Source organism: Anas platyrhynchos, chromosome 1 (assembly GCF_047663525.1).
Source record: "Anas platyrhynchos isolate ZD024472 breed Pekin duck chromosome 1, IASCAAS_PekinDuck_T2T, whole genome shotgun sequence".
NCBI classification, from domain to species: Eukaryota; Metazoa; Chordata; class Aves; order Anseriformes; family Anatidae; genus Anas; species Anas platyrhynchos.
Window position 1 is genome coordinate 122,433,530 of NC_092587.1, and position 21,634 is coordinate 122,455,163.

Genomic DNA, 21,634 nt, shown 5'->3' on the forward strand with positions numbered 1-21,634 from the left:
TCCTATCCCAGTCCCAAACTTACTGGTTTGCACTTCAAGGATTATATACACAATCCTTTATATCAGTTAGGATTACAAAATTTCAGCATGGTTAGCAAATTACTTGTGGTTTCAACAAGACCATGATTAGTCACTTACCAAGTATCTGTCATAGGTAAGGAGTCTCTTGACCTTGAGGAGTAACCCTGAGAGGCATCTCTGCTCAAGGAGAAGATCCTGGCACACAACCCACTGCAAAAAGCTCACTGGGCTCCGGGCTGTCCCCTATTTATGGAGTAGGATGACTGACAACCAGTCATATTTGCACACCAGCCATATGTGCTCTGTTAGCCCTTCAATGTATCTCCCCCAAATCCGCCTTGAGCCCGGTTCAGCTGTCACAGCTGGATGCTTTCATCATGACTGCCACTGATGGTTATCACCTGAGGAGGGATGCAGGTCAGGTTGGGTGGGAGCAGGGGGAGTACACCCACAAGCTCTAAGTCTCATACACCAGAGGCTGTAAGCACACACACACACACACACACACAGTTACATATGTGTATATATTAATGTTTGTGTTTAAAATGCACAAAATTGGAAAGGTAGTTTGTATCCTCTGCTGCTTGATTATCTTTTTATGTGCGTCTCCAAAGAAGCTTAATAATGTTCTTTCTACCAGCATCAAAGAGGATCTTCCTTGCTTCTGAAGGAGAGGACTTACTGCTAAGAATTTTGATTCTTGCTCTCATTTGTAACCTGGATTATTCACCCCCACTCCTGCCCTTATTTGTTTGAAGTGGGAAACCAGCAATGTCTGACGAAAAAGCCTGTTTTAGACGGATATCTTTTCAACCTTCATATATCTCATTGTAATTCATCAGTAAATTTACGAGGTCTTTATTAAGACAGGCCAGATTTATTTTTCATTTGTGCTAAATTGTTTATGCCCTTTTAAAAGTGCACTGTATCCTCAGCATTGGGCTTTCGGTTATCTGCCTGACAATGATGGAGTGTTATGTTCTAACAAGTGCGTTAAGATCTTGTCCTGTTGCATATTCTGTGCTGTTTGTGAAATGACTGTAATAAGGAGAGACAGACAGACATGGATTGGATCAGGTGTACACTTATACTAATTTTTGGTAAATGGCTCAGACCAGACCAGATTGGTGGTGACCAGTGACTGCTGGCTTTACCCAGCCAAACAGCCTCCCTTCCTAAAGAATTTCCCTCATGCTTAGGCAATTAAATCAGGGCCATATTTACAAAAGGACTCATTGGCAGTGTGCAAAGAGTGCCCATGAAGCTCTGCTTTCTCACTTTGGTGTCTGGGTGACAGCTCTGATTCACCCAGTGAAAGGGTTGCTACCAGTTGTATTTCCAGCAAAGTAATACCACAGGTAGCTTCTAATTGGTATTCAGTCTGAAGCAAATTTGCTCATGTTAAGCATTCTGGGCAGGTTCCTGGGCTTGTGCTTTCTGGCTAGCCTCTGGCTATCCAGGGAATCACATAGGTACCTTGCATGTGTGCTGCAGCTTTTCCGAGGGAATTTGTCAGAGTAATTAACAAAAGCCTCCGTCTGCCTATATTAGTAGGATCTGTGCCTCTCCGTGTCTCTCTTGGTTGATGAAAAATCACTCATCATGGAGGCTAGCAGCCTCAGCAAAGAGGTCAGAGCCTGGCTAGGCATGAGGTCTAGAATATGTCATCCTGGATGGGAAGGGATGGTTGCAGCCTAACTCTGCCCACATCTGAAGCACGATCCAGCCATGGCATGTGAGCTCCTCAGGAATGGGCAGGGCTGTATCCAAGCCCTCAAGTCATGAGAGGCATCATGCTGCACAAGTGGGAAAAACCAAACCTATCATGTCCTGGTGATGTGAGCCCTCCAGATGGTGCTCATGAATATTTCCTCCTTTGGGAAGAACAGGGAAACTTCTGTTCCTAAGGGGACTTCCTCCATGTCTTCCTCAGGAAAACGAGCCCTTGAACTCAGTGACAAGGATAAGTCTATCGGAGAGGAGAGGAGAGGAGAGGAGAGGAGAGGAGAGGAGAGGAGAGGAGAGGAGAGGAGAGGAGAGGAGAGGAGAGGAGAGGAGAGGAGAGGAGAGGAGAGGAGAGGAGAGGAGAGGAGAGGAGAGGAGAGGAGAGGAGAGGAGAGGAGAGGAGAGGAGAGGAGAGGAGAGGAGAGGAGAGGAGAGGAGAGGAGAGGAGAGGAGAGGAGAGGAGAGGAGAGGAGAGGAGAGGAGAGGAGAGGAGAGGAGAGGAGAGGAGAGGAGAGGAGAGGAGAGGAGAGGAGAGGAGAGGAGAGGAGAGGAGAGGAGAGGAGAGGAGAGGAGAGGAGAGGAGAGGAGAGGAGAGGAGAGGAGAGGAGAGGAGAGGAGAGGAGAGGAGAGGAGAGGAGAGGAGAGGAGAGGAGAGGAGAGGAGAGGAGAGGAGAGGAGAGGAGAGGAGAGGACTATACACTAGGGCCTTATGGCCACCTGAAGTACTCAACCTAGTTGGTCTTGATGGATAGATCTGATTTAAAACAACAGAATAAGTGCTGTTGATGTTTTTCTTCCTCTTTTTTTTTTTTTTTTTGTTTGTTTGTTTGTTTGTTTTGTTTTTAAGAAAAAAAAAAAAAAAGCTCCCAAGAACTATTCTGAATCTTTTCTCCATGCTAATGAAAGCAGCCTCGGGATTTTGTCTCAGTCAGTTCCACACTTTGCCTTGTAATCATATTATAGACCAGCACAGCATGGAGAAGTAGAAGCAATGTCACTATGTGAAGAATGCAAAGGGAGGGTACCACAAATTGGAAGATGTCTATCATATCAAGTCATTGCCATGGAGGGAAAAGCGAGGCACACTAATTTGAGAAAACAGTAGATGTGATTTCCTGCTCCAGTAGAATGTTGTTTGCAGCATACACTCTATTAATTTCAGGAAAGTTGTTTTTGATTTACAGAGAGAGAGGATGAGAAGAGTGGAGGCCATTGTGTTTAAACTCACCTGACCTCAACCTCTGATAAAAATTTTGCAGGACTTTGGACTCTGGTCTTTGGTTTCCACTATGATGTCTCGCTAATAGTTACTTCTCTGAGGTACCAATAAAGCAGTCTATGCTATTTAGCTTTTGCTTTGCCCATCGTATTCTTAAATACATGTCTAAGAAGCAGCATGCTGGCAATGCCTTTGGTGTAGATAAAGTTGTAAAGAGGTGTGTAAATCTGAGAAACCAAGTGGGTCTGTTGCTGATCACTGTAGCTGCTCAGACAGATTTGGACTTACTAGGAGAAGAAGGGGGAGATGTAGAAATGAGATGTCTAACATGCCATAGGACAGGTTGGGTGATGCCTTCAAGCAAGTATCGGTACCTTTATTAGAGCTGTTAATAGCATCTCTTACTCTCCTTGCAAGACTAGCAAATAAGGCCACTAGTAAGATACGCATTTCAGTGCTAGATTTTGTCTTTTTATTTGCTAGTTGTCATTTGACCTGGACATGCACCAAAAAAAGCCTGCCTGGCCAGCTGAGAAGAAGACATGCATACCCAGATGACTTTACCTAGGCCCATTTTAAACAGTCTGTGCTGTTTGTGATGTTGCAGGTGGAGAGAGTTGGGGCTATCCTGCCTTCTCAGCTCATGTCCAAACTATGGAAGGAAAACAGCAGCAGAAGTAGGGGTCTCTTCCAAGACACTGGCCAGAGCTCCAACCTTTCATAACCATCAGTCTGGTGGAGAGTTAATGCCAGCTTGTGATTACTTAAGCTATCGTATTTATGGCAAAGTGACATATGAAGCAATGCTTGACACCTCCCAGTTTGTCAGTGAGATAGCTGAGATCCTTAAAAGCTCCATCAGCTAAGCTGCAGAGTCATCATCCTCATTCCGATTACCCGTGGAGAGCTGGGGTGGGTAGGTGACGCACTAGAGAAGACACCTTGTGTCTTACCACGTCTTAGTTTGGAAACTCTGTGCTTAAGCTGCCTTCGCAGAACTTCACGTGGTGAGAACGTAATTGAATAATCTGGTTCCAGGGCAAATTTGAAAATTAAGCAGGGACTGGAGGGAGTGGCCCCTATGGAAACCATGTCAGTGAACAAACAGCATCGGAGGGTTTCTGTGGTGTTTGGATAAGGAGGATAATGTTTGCTTGGTTCTTGTGGGCTTTAACTGGCTGTCATCCTTGTACAGAAAGGCAACAAAAACTAATTCAAAGAAACTGAAACCAAACAGAGGTGTGATAAGTCATTTGGAATTTGAAATTCAGGTAACATGGTGCTGTCGTGATAGGATACATCACGTCACATGGGAGATTTCTCTCTGTTATTGGAGCAGTATAGTTTTTAGAAGATAATTTCCATTGCAGACACTTTTATTTGCTTATTGAGAGCTCAATGTTGGAAATGAAGTACGTTAAAAATGAGCAAAAGTAGCAGATTCTTATTCTAAGATTTCTTTTTAAACTTCTTTTTAACTCAAGCCACTAGCAAAGCCTTGAGGTCTGCTGAGCTGATTCTATTGAAAGAAGTAACGACAGTTTCTTCCTGAATGCAGTTCTTTTAGTTTAGAAGGACTGACCAAAAAACAGTCTGCTTGTTCCCAAGGGGAGTCACACACACGGTCAGTAGGTCTCTTTCCCAAACCTCCAGGCCCTTTTCAGACCCTAAACGCTTGTTCTCTCAAATCTTTCCCAGGGTGCTGCACTCAGCAGTTCTGAATCCACCTCTGAGGTTTTATTTCTGCTTCTTTTTGTTGATTTTTTTTCCCTGTATTTGTACTTTTTTTTTTTTTAATTCTCCTTTACATTTTTGTATCTACAGACACAGAGCCCTCTGTTAAAGCTAAATCTAGCAAGCCTCATCCTTCCACGCTATACACTTTCCTTAGGAGCTTCACACATGTCTTCATCCCAGCCTTGATATGAACCCATGTTTTGGCTGGAGGGTGCTATTGCTTCAGCAAGCTAATTTCATGGAAGAGTTTATGGCTTCTCACAATTACCTTAAATGAAGAGTAGATGTTTCACCCAAATATGTTTAATCCAGTATGAATGCCATTACAAGTTTGAATATGCTTTTTGATACTTAAACTGTGAGTTAAAAATGGAGACTATCTGTAATTCTTTGGAAGTGCAGTGTCTGCAACAGAGGGGCCTTAGTCCCACATCAGGTACTTGGGTGCTGTTTGTACCTCTGTGTGATAACAAATGGTGGTAACACAGTGAAAAAAAGGTTTTTCAGAGGTGAGACAAGAACCCACAGCCCTTGCAAAGGAGAAAGCATTTGTGTCTGGTTCTTCATGCTTGTCCTCCATGGACCTGAATTCAGAAGGCAAACAGGAAAATGTCAAAAATTCCCAACAGAGAAAATCTTACGGGAGGAAGGGCAAAATGTTAAGGAGGCAGCATGAGAAGTTTCACAGCAGCAGCCCGCACTTTCACCCAGGCAACCTCGAAGGCTGTCCCCCACCCCAAAATTTAATTGCATCTTCTCCTGGTCCTTCTCGAGCAGATCATTAGCAGCACCATTCTGCATGTGCCTGGCTGTGCGTCACTGAGCTACCGTGAGCATTTTCCAGGATTAACTTAGCTCTGCTCCTCAATTGGTTTCAATGGGTTTAGCAAGCCTTTTTTTAGCCAGCGTGGAGAAGCTAATGCTCTTAGTTCTCAAGCTTTTTACAAGTGCATGAAGCCAGATCATCCCCTCCCAGTTTTGCCACAGAAGGGATGTAGCCAGCAGAAAGCCCCCAAAGACAGTTCAAAGTCTCTTGGAGGATAGGGAACGGAGCTTAAGAGGCCTTGGCCTTCACCTTCCTCGTCACCTCAAAACCCTCCCACGTACAAACTGCAAAGCAAAGGATGGGCGAGTGCTCACAAAGGGCTCTGTCAAACCCCAGGGGGCTGCACAGGACAGCCCCATTGCCAGGGAAAAAAATGGAAGGCAATACCTCCGGACACAAAACTCTTGATTCACAGCAAGACAAACTCATGGTGATGGCCTTGTCAAATTCTGGCTGGCCTGAAGAAGTAAAACTCCCATTCTATGGGAAAAGGGATTGAGGGAAAAGCCTGGAAGACTGGCTCCATGCACTAAGTCCCCAGCAGCTTCACCTAATAAATGGTGGGCTTCCTAGCCCAGCTGGTGACATCGGTAATGCTAGACAGGCCAGCTTTTCGTTCTGCAAAGAAACATCTCTCTCCTTCGCTTCCCCATGACCCCTCTGACCAGAAAATTATTCAGGCACCACCAGGAATACTCTTCAATTTATCAGGAGTCTCTTCAGCCTCAGCTCCCTGCCTGTGGTACAGCTTAGGGGGGTAACCTCTGCAGACCTCAGAATGATGAGGTGGAACAAGTAACCTTCTGCGTGTCTTCTGCTGCTGGTGGTACTGCTGACTGCCAGCCACAGCAGCGGTCCTGAGGCTTTGAGCAGAGCCTCCCAGCCACAGCCAGCCTGAGCAAGCTGAAATCAGAAGTAACTGCGGTCTTCCAGGTATCAGTATGCCAGGGTTTGCTGCTGGACAGCAAGCATTTGGATCCAGATCCTGCTTTCTCAAAGCACAAGGGAGTAGGAGAGAGGTATAAATTCATCCAGATGTCCTTAAAGAATAGAGGGTAAAACACAACCAGCTTCTTTGTGTTTTCTTATTATTACTTATTATTTATGTATTTATTTTCCAGACAGTGCCCGTATGTGTTTATCTCTAGGTGCAATTTCTACAGGACTTTTACATAGGCCTTGCCAAGAGCAGGATGTAGGTCAGCCCCAAATTTCCCACATAGAATTGGTCTTCCCATGAGATACTCTGAATGACCTGTGCAGGCTGTGACTGCCATTAGCCATTCATCCTGGCATCTGGGCAGAAGCAGGGGACTCCAGCTGTGCCAGCTGGGCAGCAATGTGGGGCTGCAATAAGGCGATGGACAGGGTTAGCATTTTCCTTCCCCCTTTTATGTCTGGATTTCTTTTTTGGACAGCTTTGGCAAGACTGTTTTTAAATACATTTTCCTTTTCAAAGAGCTGAAAGAAGACAGGCAGGGTGTCTTTTGCTAGGCACAGTACCAACACCCTCAAGTGTTGCCCTGAAAAGCTGACAACATAAGTGAGTTTCATATAAGGCTAGGGGTCTCTGTTTTTTTATTATTATTATGTTACTTTTTATTTTTTAATGTACTCTTCTTAAAGGAGGCAGAGTAAAAACACATCCAGAAGAAACAAATATATATATATATATTTGTTTCCAAAGTAATACACCCATTGCTCACCAGGAGCAGTCCTGAAGTAATTTGAAAACCTCTGCAAGATGGGAAGACTACCACAACAGGCTGTGGTCAGTCATCAGCAGAGATAATTCTCTGATGGCAGCTTGGCTATCATGTAGTTTTGACTGGCACACAGGTCTGGAGCAAGACTGTTTGATATACATGGACAATTCGTCTCTCTTTCCTCCTCTCTAGCCATTTTTAGACAAAATAATAATAATAATTGATGGCTAGTTTAAGAGCAAACTAATGGCTGGTTATTTAACCTTGTTAAGCACATGGCAAAGCCGTGGAAAATGGCTTTTCATTTCAACTTTCCACTGACTCAGAGACTTTGTGTTTGTTAAACCAGACCATCACGGGGCAGCAGTGGAAGGACTGATGTAAACTAATGGAGTTTGGGCCGCCGGAGCAGCTGGCCGCCCAACCCTCTCCCTGCAGCCTGGTCACACCGTGCACACCAGGCTGCCCAGCTCTGGGGGATTAGCATCGGGCTTTTGTGAGCAGTTAATCCCCAGTGCAGGGCTTGAATCATGTGAAGAGCTGGACATGTGTATAGCACCCAACAGGGCCTGCAAATCAAGCGGGGCAGTACTTACCAGACGCAGTTTTGTTAGAAAACATCTGCTGAAACCATTCGCAGTTCATGCATTTTTTTTTTTTTTTTTTTTTTTTGTATCTGATCTGGAGATATTCATAAGATATTTTCCGATTTAATCATTCCTGTTGTCTGTGGTTTTGGTGGTTGTGGCTCTTGACACGCAAGTGTAGGTTTATCCTTCCCATCATCCCGACAGGAGGAACAGTGACTCACATGAGCCGGATGAGACTTTGGCAATAAACCTCAATTGCTTGAAGAATGCAGGTGGTCCCAGCGAGGTCTGGGCGTTGTGCTCAGGGATGCAGAAGGGTTGCTGGGAGGCTAGTAAGTGCAGGGTGATTCCAGGCTGTCCTCCAAATGGCTCTGAGCGACTGCTTGATATCAGGGGAAATGTCCACCAGTCTCAGGTTGTACTTTCCCTGCAGCCTGCCCAATGCCCACAGCTGTGGTCTCCTCCGAAGCACGGATTTCCTTTGCCTGTATGTGGGATGACTGCACAGCTTAGCCTAGTGGAGGGCATCACCGATGCTTTTTGCTCCTTTTTGCCAACAGCAGCAGAGGGGAGGCAGCTCCTGCCATCAGCAGTGGCAGCTCCCAGGTCTGCAGTGGGCTGTGTATCTCCTTGAAGGATTTTGGAAACCCCTCACTTCCCATGCTGTTGTTTGTTTGTTTGTTTGTTTGTTTGTTTGTTTTTTATCTTCATGACTAGTACCTTAGGAAATTTCCCATCCCCCTTAAAATACAGGCAACCCCCTTGTATGTAAAGAGCCACAGTATGCCACAGTGTCCCCTCTGAGGCACAGCTGGTCACATTGGTGCACCAGAGGGACTGACAGCAGTGGCAGGTGATAGCTGTGGCACCAGCAGCCTGTGGGCTTGCTTGGCAAGGGGTGAGCGGTGTCTTACACAGGCAGGAAATGTGTCCACCATTTGCTTATGCAAGGAGGAATGGGAACATCTATGTGGACCAGGGATGGTCTCTCCTGACTTCTCTGTGGACTCCAGTCGTCCTGATGGAAAACAACCTCTTGACATGGAAGTGGATGGCTTCTCTTGTTCTTTTAGCCTATGGCACCATGCTGCTGGATGGCTGTCCTAGGGGAAAGAAGCTGGCTTTTACCCAGGGCAATCTACATATGGATTTCTTCCCATTTTCATTTTCATTTGGAGACTGGAACTGAACCAATTGTACTCATGAAAAATAATATATTCATCATGATTATTTCAACATTTAAAAAAAAAAAAGTATTATTAACTTCAGGACTCTTTCCTATTCTTATATGGTAAGAAGAAATCAGTGCTTAAATAAATTTAATTGTCTGTTATAAAGTGGCAGGGGCCAAGGAATTCTGCCCCTCATTCCTCTGAGCTGCTTCAGCCTCATACAGCGTGGTGCTTAAAGCCTTGCCTGGCAAGAGGTCAGTACACATTTCCACTCTCTCCATGCAACTAAAACTAGAAAAGGTGCCATAAGCTCAGTAAAACTTGTCCTTCAGTCAGATTCTCTGTTTTGTCTTGACAGTGTTTGAGCTGGGTTTCCCCTTTACTCCTAGAAAATTTAAAAATTAATATAGCTTGCATGTCGGTCATTCATCCATGCAATCTATAGCGAAGAATCATCTGGAAAAAGACTTTCGGCATAACTTCATTACAGAAATAACAAGGACAAAATTTAGCTCAGCTTTCAGCTCTTTCTAAATCTCCCACATTTTTTAGAAGGAAGGGAATGGAAACTTTGCAGTAGATGTGCTTATTGTTTGCTCTCTCCCTGCATTCTGCAGTATTTGCATATAGAGTGGCAAGTTTGCCATCTATCTCTAGCTAGAAACTTGAAATACTTGTGTATGGGGGTATTTTTCATGAGCATACATGTACAGTGGCTAAGTGTCCAGGCAGGTGCCTTTCCTTGGCCCTTCTGCACCACGGTTTTTCTGGAGGGTTTCATTTCCCTGGAGCGCCTCTGGATTTAGATGAGCACAGCTGAATATTCGAATCCACCCCGCTGGCTGCTCAGTGAAAAGACTCTGAAATGGATTTGCGAGTCTCAAATCAGTCCCTGGGGCATCCTAGCCCACACCGTAAAACCACCGTATGTAAATTGCCCGCAGTTAAGTAAGTTGCTCGGGAGAGAGGGAGACCAGGAGGGGAATTGGAAGAGGCTCCGTGCCCCGCTGGCTTTCAGACAGGGCTGCCCTCCCGGCTCAGAGGTCACCGCAACGGCGGGGAGGAGGCCGTATGGCTGCCATATGGGCCGCGCACGGCAGATGGGGAAGTCGTCTCCGCTCCCCCTGCTTTCTGCAGAAAAGCAGAAATCAAAAACGGGACATAAAAACCAGGCCCCTTTCCGCTCGGCTGCAGGAGCGGGGTGGAACAGGAGGGCAGGTCCCCTCTCAGGGTGTTTCTGGGATAATTCATTAGCCGATGCCCCAGGTTTTTCTTCTCTTCAGGGAAGTCTGCGGAGAATTTATTGCTGAGCAATTAATGAATTTTTAAACCGTCAGGGAGTAATGTAAATAAGTGGGATCCCTGGTTGTCACACAGGCGTTATTAGGTCAAAATGCATGCGCTGGAATTGCTGCTTCAAGTAGGGGGTAAATCTTCACATGCAGCTATACAAGTGACAAAGCATCTCCCCTTCATCCAAAGCCCAGCTTCTGTCCAAGCCCTCTCCCTACTGAGGACTGATCAAGGACTTGGAGGGGGAAGAAAATATCTCTTCCTCTTCTGATGGACATTTGAAGCTCTCTGCACTCCCACCTGCACTGTAGGAGAGTTGCACAGGCACCCTGATGCTCAAGCAGAGCAGACATGCTCCTTGCCAGCCAGCCAGGTGTTTGTGCCATTTTCCCAGTCCTGCACTCACAAAATCACCCCCTTCCACCAAAGCCCAGGGACTTTTTCCCATTCCTACATTAATTGTAAGAAATAGGACTGGTATTTAGCAATAGCTACAAGAGACGGATACAGCGCAGCTTAGTGAGCATTAACTTCAAGTTTTTAATTTTGTTAAAACCCTAAGCCCTTTAAACAGAACTATTTATTACCTTTACAAACATAGAAAAAAAAAAATTAAAGCTGCAGGTTTAATGATGAGACCAATTCTAGGAAAACTTCTCTCCAGCACTAAGGTTCATTTGTCCAACACCAGTGTCTGCTTTTGTTTGCTTTTCGCCCTTTACAGAAGAAAAAAAACACCTTTCCTGCTCCAAAATAGATAATCGTGCATGAAAATCAGGCATGTTAAATATCACAACCAAGGACTGATGTGCCCAGGTGCCTGAAGTCCAAATAAAAGAGTCACATTAATGTCAATGTGCTTTGGATCATTAGCTCTTAAGCCTCTAACGATGTTCCCTAATGACCCTACTGCTCTTCCTCCTCCATCAGGCTCTCTCTAACCTGCAGGAGCTGTGCTAACTTTTCAGGGGGTTGCTGTAAGAGAGCCTTTGGAAAAAAAAAAAAAACAACCATGCAAGTATACCAGTAATATATAAGAGACATTACCCGTTGGGAGCCTGGAATGTAATTTATAGGAGGTTGTATCCACAATATTCATTATGTGAAGGCTCAAGTTCTTATTCATTTTTTATTTCATTCATTTATTCTGCTACAGGGACAAGAATAAAAAAGAACACCTGTCCCAAGATTAAGACAACTTGCCATTAATTTAAAACTGCAATATAGATGCTGGTTACAGCATCAGCACATCCCCCTCCCCTCACACACACGCTGCCATATACTAACCAGCAGTCAGCATTTTCTCCTGGACAGGTCCAAGGCTGGGGTGGACCAGCATCATGACACTGCCTCTAGCCTCCCCTGGGTGAGATCTGGTGCCCATGCACTCTGCTCTGCACTGGCAGAAAGCTCCCTTCTCAGAATCCACTACAGGGGTAACACTCACTTTGTTTCAAATCTGTCAGCTCATCTTCCACTGCCCTCTCGACATTAATCTCTGTCCTCCAGGCTCTATACATATCCCTAAACAGCCTGAGGGGTCCTTGCTCAGACACTTTTCCTGCTTACACCAGGGCAATCTCAGCTGCCACGTGGAGAAATTGCTCTCAGTTTAGCAGGGAGCTGAGCACATCCCTCCGAGCTGACTGTTGTTGCAAGAACACAGGGAAAACTTGTCAGACTTGCTGGATTTAGGAAATGGGTATTTTCCATTTGAGTCATATGTTAGTGAGTCCTCAAGCTATTTAGAGGGTTGATAAATTAACTTACTGATTTGTGATACATCCTTGAAAAGGTTATAGCAATAGGACAGAGGTTACTAGGTGTTTCACATGTGGGCATAACCTCTGCCCATCTGGACTTCTCATGCATTTTTGTCCCACAGGGAGCACCAAAAGCATCACAATTATTATAGGAGGCAGGTCTGTCTTGCTGCCTTCTGATGCGGATGCTGCACAGACCCAGACAGCCAGGGAACAAGACTTTCTCAGCGTGGATCTGGGAGAAAGCATGCAGCACGGCGGGACCAGCTTGGGCCAAGAGGATCCTCATGCTGGTATCCAGAAAAGGCACAAGAAAATTCTTCACAGGAGGAAACCACTAGTAAGTGAGTCAGCAGAAAACGTTTAGCTGACTGCCCGGCTGCCGACGCAGCATCCACTTCCAGTCACCTTGGGGAGACGTCAGCACAGCCAGCTCCAGGCACCTGGCGGGAGGCAGGCGTCCAGCCCCAGCCTCCACTCCCTGCAACGAAGGCATCCGCAGTGCGTGGAAGGAATTGCCCTCTAGAGGTGCTTTTCTTTCTCTCCCTTGAGAGCGCTGGGCAAACAGCCTGGACGCTGGTCTTTAAGCAGGCACGGTTCACAGAGCTGGCTCCTCCGTAAATCTCAGTCTGAGAAATGGATGGGAACTCACCCTCTTGCAATCGTCCATCCTCACGCTCTGAGGTCCTGGCTGGGCACTGCAGGAATCATTGTGCAATCAATATTATTAATGCTGGCAAACTGACTCTGGCTCTAAATATGCACACACCGAGAAAACAAATCAAAACAACAAAAGAGGTCTTTGCAGTAACACAACTTCAAAGCCGAAGTTGTAATCATACAGAGGCCGAAGAATGCAAATGTATGCTAATCAGAGTAGTGTAACTCATCCATACAAATGTTAATAGTATTTTCTCACCATATATTACATTAACATTAGTGTCTCAGGTTCAAATTCTGCACTAATTTCTACAATTATGACTCACTTTTCAGCTAAGGGGAATATCCATGAGAATCAGCATAGCAGGAGCAGGATTTTTAAAAGCCTACATGAACATGTCACGTGTGCGTGAATTTCCCCATCATAATTTTTGAACCCCCTGGCCAAAGCCCACGAAATGTAAAAGCATGCTAGAGGTTGCTTGGGTAATTTGGCTCCCGCAAGTCTGTGACCATAGGCAGTTGTGAAGAGAGGAGATGGCCACTGGAGAGGAGGACAGGTTGTTGACATCATGATATGTATTTTAATGTTCCAAATACGGCATCTATCCCAAAAGAAAAGTAAAATAAGCACCTGGGTTGCATTGGGTGTACAAGCAGACTGATGCCCTTGCAAACACTGTGACACTGACAACAGGGCACTGGTGCTCCTGGGCTCGAGCACTCATCCCCACAGTGCTGGCAAGTGGGACTGAGTGAGGGGCACTGCCTGGATAAAATGCACTTGTGTGGAAAGCAGTGGGCTGGACATTGCCTTACCTTCATGCAGGGAAATTTTGTTTCATCAGGCTTTCCCCACCTGCTTTGTGTTTTGGTTTTCCTCAGGTGTAAGGTAAAGTACACGCAAAGAGTAAACTCTTGAGTCAGTATGGTGTTAGGTAGCTGCAAAGGCAACAAAAAATATTGTGGGTTTCCACTCTGAGGGTTGTTTGGATAGGCTTGGTTTTGCTAGGTTAAAAAAGGAGTACAGAGTCAAAGCATGACTTATTATATGTCAGAGCTACAGTCATTAGCAAGGTGCTATAAGCCAGAGGGTATTGTCTTTATTTTATTAGAAATAGCCCTATAAATGAAGTTTACTGCTATCTGTGTAAAACAAACGCTGTCTCCAATCCCCCTCCTCTTCCAACATAAAGGTTAAGGTGGTTGTGCTGGAGGTTTTGGCTGGTGCCTGTTCCTCATTTATTTTGCGATTCTGCTGCACCTTGCATTGGTAAATCCCCAAGAGATCCAAGCAAATGCGCACAATTCTCAGAAGACCCCTGTGTGGGGATTTGTTTTAGTATCCCCAGCTCTGAAGTGGCTGAAGTGAAGTAAGAAGTGAAGTAAGAGGCAAGAATTGCCAGTGACAGGCCCAAGACCGGAGCATAGGAGTCCCTTTGCCCAGATGGACCCATCCTTTATTGCTTTCACCTGAACATTTTCCCCTTGAATTTTTAGTCAGTTCTATCCCACAAAATGCTTTCCATTTGGAAGAGAGAATGAGGTATGAAGCCCTGCTTGTAAAATGTACTCGCATTTTTTCTGATCACAGGCTTGTTATTCCTGCTGCCGTGAGTCACTGCTGCTAGGGTGGCCCAGTTTACCCTCCCTCGGCCCCTGCGTTATTAGTGACAACACGAGTGGCTGCGCCAAGGCGATGCTCGTCTGCCGCGGGTTGTTCTCTTTGTACGAGCCTCCTCCTCTGTTTTGACATCCGAGAGTGTTCTCATCCTTTAATAAGCAGACGGAGACCAAATTTCAAAGGTACTTACTGCCTGCAGTGACAATGTCAGGCGAAGCATGGGTGCTGTGTTTTATACATCAGGCCCACAGGTAAATAACATGGGGGTGGCGTGAACCTTCACTCAGCCAGACACGTCACCCAGGCTGCAGCCTCACTTTTAGCCTGCTTTCCAAGGAAAACCAGGTTTCCACAGCTGTGTGTGTTTCTTCTTCCTTCCCGTGACTTCCGAGCCCGTTTGCTGATTTCTGCAGAGTTTGGGAGCATGAGAGATGTCTCAAATACAGTAAGAGCTCTGAGTCTTTTCAGGCCAGGCAGCTGAAGAGACCTCACTAATTCCCCAGTGGGAAGGAGGCCACCCTGTGACTCAGTCTGTCATGAACACCACAAATCCACAGGGATTTGCTTGCTCTGGAGATCCAAGCTGATATCAAGCAAGACCTCATCTGCTCACGTGCTCGCAACATAAACTTGTGCCCCAAGCAGACCTGCTCCCGTGAACTTTTATATGTGCAAACAGGTCTGTTCTCATGAGTAATCCCACCCTTTGGCAAGAGGCAAGAAGTGCTCAGGCATCCTGGTGCTGCTCGGGAGGATTTCTTTGAGGAAGCCTGAGCCTGAAGAGATGCAGCTGACAGAGCTCGCAGGCTGTCACGGAAAGGGAGAGCTGAGGCTGTGAGGGAGAGGGAGGAGAAATACCTCAGCATTGGATCAACCTTGGGAAAAAGAAAGAAAGAAAGAAAAAAAAAAAAAAAAAAAAAAAAAAAAAAGTTGGATTTGCTAATTCACTGAAGGTGGCCAGGGAAACGTAGAAATGATTAAAAAAAATCCCTTAGGTCAATAACCAGCCTGTCTTTGGAGAGAGACGAGGACTTCAGTGGGTGTAAGTTTAATTAAGCCAGCCAAAAACTGAAGGGAAAATTAGAAACCATTTCCAACAATGCTTTACAAAACCTTCCCATCGAAACAGAGACATTAATCGAATGGGAGCTGTGCTGCACTTTGATACACGAGCCCCAGCCCGGGGTGCCTCTTGCTGCAGAAAGCAGCGTTGTGAGGATTCATTTAGCAGCAGCAATCTCTCACTGTTATCCTTTCCTCATTGGCAAACATCAGCTCCCTCCCTCTCTTTTATCTTCTTCTTTTTTTTTTTTTAATTTTTTTGTCTCTCTTCAATTAAATGTTTAATTAAAGTAGCATGACTCCCTTTCATTTGGAAAAGTAATTGAGGACACTAGCATGTAAAAAATGTGCTGAGGAGCGAGCTGAAGTGCTCGCAGCACAGAGCACCGGGAAGGCCCGCAGAAATACCGCCCCTCATTCGCTTTGGTGCCACATCAAATTGCCGTGATGGTGAGGAGATACAGCTGCTGGAACATCTGGAAGGGGCTGATAAGCATGGGTTTGGTTGGGTCTGAAGCATGAATCCAGAGCAGTTGCTTGTTTTCTTTCTTTTTTAATCCTGAATGGTCAGCTCAGTGCAGCTGGGGGGAGAAAAGTGACGTTCAAAAAGATCCATTTTTGGTTAGTTTTCCTGTAGTGAACCAGGAGAGCTTGTTGAGTTGCCGATAAGCAGGCTGGTTGTAGGCTGGTGCCTAATAAGGATTTTCTGCTGTATCTTGTAGATTAGCCTTTGTCATGTTGCATGAAGTCTCAGCACCCTGACACATTCCAGCACCGGAGGATGCCTCTGCTCTGGCTGCTCTTCTTCCCAGTATCTTCATGTGGCCCTAGCAGAAGGTTTTATCACACACATTGGCCATACAGCCCATTCCCAGATCAAAGGCACCCCGATTAATTCTGACATTTTTGTTTTCTCAAGAAGGTTTAAAAGCAAAGTGCAAGAATTCCTCTTTTTCTGTAAACGGGAGGAATTTCCCAGAATTTGAACTTTAATGCCTTCTGAATTTTCTATACTGGTAATATTACATCTTTCTTCACGCATTTTTAGTCTCGGAGTTTGGAACTTTTCCCTGCCATCCTTAATTGTTGGCCTGTGTCTCTGACATACCCGTGCACACAAGAAGATTTCTGCCCTCCAAAGAATGGCAGCGATGGGGAGCTGATCTTCATAGGCTGTGCTTGGGGCTGTTTTCAACCTGCTCTTTCCAACTTCGATGAAAGTTTTTGGAGCACCCAGGCTTGATTGATGGAGACCAAGAACAAGCCAGCTTGATTCCTTACAGGAACAGTACATGTGCATGTCTGATTGATAGGGGAGGGCTTGGAAGTGAACCTCCCTTGGAAGGCCACCTCCCTTCCCAGCACACCTTGGCCTGGAGGCCAGCCTTCTGGGGACAGCATCAGCTTCCCATGGCACCAGCACCTCACTGAAGTCAGTGCTGGGTGCAGCAGAGATGCAGCTATCACAGTGGGAAGGTTTTTTGCTCCCCATGCCTCTCTGGCTGCTCATTTGAAAGATGGACTGGGCTTAAGCTGACGGTTTCTAGTGCTTAGTGCTTGGAGTGCAGCTGGTCAGAAATTTTCTGGCATGCTCGCCTGGCATAGAAAAAGCTAACACACCAGTATCAAAACACACTGGAAACATGTCAGTTTTGATGAGATCCTTCCAGGAAACAGGGATATTCAGGATGGCATCCCTCCTGCCAAGCACAGCTTGAAAGCCTGCCTACCTCGGGGCCCAGCAGCCCACCTGGCAGGCTGGGGACGGAGGCTGCCAAGCCCCTGGCTCCCTGGCAGGGGCAGTTCCTGGGGCTCCCCTTCTGCCGGGCTTCCTGGCCAGCCACCAAGCCCAGGGAATGCTCAGGAGTGCTCTGTCTTTACACATTTTTCCTTCTCTTTTGGAATCAGTCTTGATCGAGGCTTGTTTACTTGACTTTTTTTCTTTCTTTCTTTTTGGTGTTGTTGGCTTGTTATTGTTTGCTTCCTTTTTAATTGAGGATCTCCCAGGACACAGAAAGAGCAGTTCCTAGTCATCCCTTTAGCAATAATCTCTTGTGCGAGGAGGCTGGACATCTTGCAGGTGTTTGGGCCTCCTGTAATGCTTCTCCTCCTCAGGAGGAAGGTCCCACAGGGCAGAGCCACCACCTTCCCAACATTTCCTGGGGTAAGGTCACACTCCTATTGCACCTTGGCCAGAATGAGGACCTTCTGGTGGACAGTGGTCCAAATTTCTGCTCACAGGTCTCTGTACATGTTATTTGTTATGGATCAGTTAGAGGATTTTGAGGAGATAGAAGGAAATACTTAAAGGCAGTTCTGGAGCATTCCCATTTCAGAGTTGAACATGGTTCAAGGGTCTAAGGTACATTTCAGTGGGTTTCTCCCAGCTCTGCCCATGGGGTGGAAAGTGGGACCAAAGCAGGGAATGAAAGGCTAAGCTGGAAGATGGAGCCTCTTGGAATGGTGTCAAAACCCCCTGGAGATGCCAGCAGGATCTCCCCTTTGCTCAACTCTGCGGGGTCATTAGGTGATGTTTCTTTCTTGGCACAGCTGCAAACACGGTCCACTGCCCCTGTTACGCTCTGCTAGCATTGTTTTCCCAGTGACTTCAGTGTTGATCTAACATAGCCGTTACCCCTTTTTCCCACTCTGAGAGGAGGTATAACCTAGGCCAGGCCTGTTTTCCATTAGCATTGAACTTGCAGCATGGGCACTTTCTCTGGCGCTGTTCATGTGGGGGTGAGGAGGCAGCCAGGAGGGCTGGCTGCTGCCTCTGTTTCTTCTGCTGGAGCCTGGGCTTCTCCTTGGAGCTCCGTTGCCTCTCCCATGGGCCGGCAGCTAATTCCTCCACACCCCTGCGCAACGGAGCCGCTCTTCAGAAGAGACTTCCAATCATGACAAATTATCTGTGCTGATTTTGTGACATGAACTGTTACCCATTAGGGAATGAACTGACACCAATAAATTCATTTCACTTACAACCTCACACTGTGCATGAATTGAAGTTCTAGAGGTGAAACACATAAATTTGCCAGGTGGGCAGACGCACAGCTTCCCCCTAAGACTGTGCACTTCACCTTTGCTACGTGTGCTGCCTCTGCTAGGCCAGCCCAACATTAATTTTGCATAGAGTAGATCTCTCCCATACTGCGCACGGTCCATATGATTTATCCTTGCCTCAAGTAGCTGTACGAATATCCTTACTGCAGAACAAACTACTGGCTCTGTCTTCGCCAAAATAAAAACTTCAAACCCGAACGCAGCCGTTTTGCCTTTCAGGATAAGAACAGCTAGTGTCTGCCTAGCATCTTCTGACTTCCAGGCTATGCCGAGTCAGTAATTAATGTCTTCCCTACATCCTGGTGGGGCAAGAAAGCGAGCATTATTTATTAGGCGGAAAGGAGTTCCCATATGTGCAGATCTATGTCTCAGTCATTCTGGTGGTGAATTCATCAAGCTGTTCCAGCAGATAGGGCCCTCGTTCTCCCCAAACACTCTGTCTGTCAAGCGGCTGAAAGTTTCAGTTGTTTACCCAAATGATAATCTCACAGTCCCCTGGCCAAACACAACCTTCCAAGCAATTAGTTAAAAGCCTCTTGTCATCTGATTCTGCAGAGGCAGGGTTATAAAAAACAGGCTTTCCAAAAGGGACAGACGCAAGTACATACAGAGACGGCAAGGAATGCAGTGCTTCTGTGCCTCTGTTCCCAAGATCTCCTGGTCAAAATGGGGACTCCATCAGGTGGTGGGGTACGGACACGAGGTGAAGGTGGTCCACAGCCTGGAGCACTCGTTGTCACAAGCCGTGTGTTCAGAAAGGGAAGGAAAGGTGCTGCGTAGAACTGACAAATTTTCTGTAACCTGGCCAGATGAGTCATTAAGAGCATACGCTTCTTCCTGTGCTACAGATGGCACATCTTGAATTTGTCTTCCCTTGCCTGCACGTTTTGACTAGCTGCTCTGAAAAAAGGTTTTCTGGACATAACGTGAAATAAGGAGTTTTGAGGATGAGGTCTCTTATCCTCTTTTCTTAGGAAAAGATATAGGGAGGATTAGACATGTTCATGGGTGACAGGTCCATAAACAGATATTGAAAGGAAAGAACAGACAGGGATGTGCCTTTCAGCATCCTTAACACACATACAGGTGTGGGTGTCAGGGGATGGATGAAGGGAATGGGGTCAGAGAGAGTGGGCAGGCCCACGTGTGCTTCTAAAATTGCTGCTTTTAAAACAGAGCACTGGGCATGATGGACATTTTTTGTGTTCTCATGTTAAAAGGGAAAGCTGAAAACAGCCTCCAGAAGCTGCAGGAGGGAAGGCATGGCTTTGCTGGGTCTTCCAAGTATGGTAGGCACTGGAAACACCTCCAGGGCTGCTGCTGGCTGAGCTGCTTCCTTTTTGCTTTCATCCAGCAATCACGTATTTTCACATCCCTCTGAGGAGCCAGGCCTACCCCCAGCAACAGCATATAAAGGTCACATTTCTTGTGAATGTGAACCTGGGAAGAGACAGTGCTTGGCAATGGGTCTGGTCAGGAAATGGTCTTTTTTTAAAAAAACATTTTGGCAAAAACATCAAGCATCGTGATTTGGGAATACTGTCTCAATGCATCACGGTAGTTGTTGCTTAGAAGCTTTATTCCTCTCTTCACTTGTATATTCTGTCCCTGCTTGAACTTCTTTAATTCAGCGAACCGAACCTTATTTTTGGTAAGCATCCTGTTGACCCCCCTGTAACTGCAGGAAGCTCTTCACCATAAACATTGTCTCTCTCTTCAGTCATAGCTTGTCAGCTCCGCAGGAGCAACTGTCATCACCTCTCTGCTTGGAAAGTGTTTATCCTGCTGTCATCAATAAAGAGGACAGACTGGGAACGGGTAAGGTGCCCAGGAGGATCTCCGGGGGAGAGATGAAACCCCAGGCACACCTCTGAATGCCAATTTCCCAAGCCCTGCTCAGGGGGAGCAGGGAGAAAGCAAGGAAAGCCATGTTCCTCTGCACCATCAGCTGCAGGCAGGGCCTGCTCACGTTGGAGCCCCGGCGCATGACGGATCTCACTCCGGCCTGATTGTTTTATAAAAATCTGTTCCAGCACCTGTCCAGAGCCATGATCACATCTTCAGTCATGTGGCCAAATGCCTTCTAGTTTTAATCATCTGATCAAATGCCCTAGCGAAGCAGCCATTTGTTCAAATGATTGAAAGTTTGTCATTTGACCAAATTACCAGCCTGGCAGGATGACTAACAGGTTATGCCACAATGTCAAATTCTATTAATGTCACACCAGAGAAGACAGGTGAGTAAAGTAAGGGTTAAGGGAGGAAGTTTGTAGAAGTGTTTCTTCCCCAGCCACACACACCCCCACAGACACATAAGTGTGGTCCTGGCTCTGGGCCTCCTCAGGAGGTAGGTGGCACCTGGGTGGTCGGAGGGGCTCCATGGGGACATCCCTCAGAACTTGGGGACGAAGGTTTCTGTCACTGAAGGAACACCATGCTTTCACTGGCTGGGCTGCTGGGCATCACTTCCTCACGCCTTCCCCTTCATGTTTCTGGAGCTGCGTTTCTTAGAGGCAGGGAAAGCAGGGGTGGGGGCGGAAAGACTAAAGGCGGCGGCTGGGAGAGGCGAGGTCTGACAGCAGCCATATAAGGGGGTATTAACCTTTCATAAACCTGCTCTCTGGCCTGTGACTGGAACCGGGGAATAAATATCACTCCTGTAGCCGGTCTGCTACGTGCAGCGCAGCTGTTCTGGCACGCACCGCTTTCCTGCGAGTTGCAGTTACATTTACAGGGTGTTAGTGCAGAGGTGAGAGGGATTTGGCTGGCGTTAACGAAGCAGCAGACCCGAAGCACGAGGCCAGGACTGAGGAACAGACTTCCCTTGCCTTTCACAAAGGGTTGGCCATGGGCATTTCAGGTGAGCGATGCCCTTCCTGCACCCATCCCCCTGTGGCAAGCAGTGTGAGCAGCAGCCCTACCTCTATTCCTCCCTGCAGGAGAGGTGCTGCCTCTGATTTCTGCCCCAGCAGACTCTGGAGCTTACAATACTCTGCAAGTGTTATATATCCTTTGCACTCCTACGTGTGCTTGAGGACTCGGTGTACTAAGCCTGCAAGATTATATATACACGAGCGCGGAGCAAGCTGGTGTTGCGAGGACCCATATTGGTCATAAAAAGATTGCCAGTTTGGCCTCAGCTTGAGGTAAATGTCTCAAGCAAACCCATTATGCAT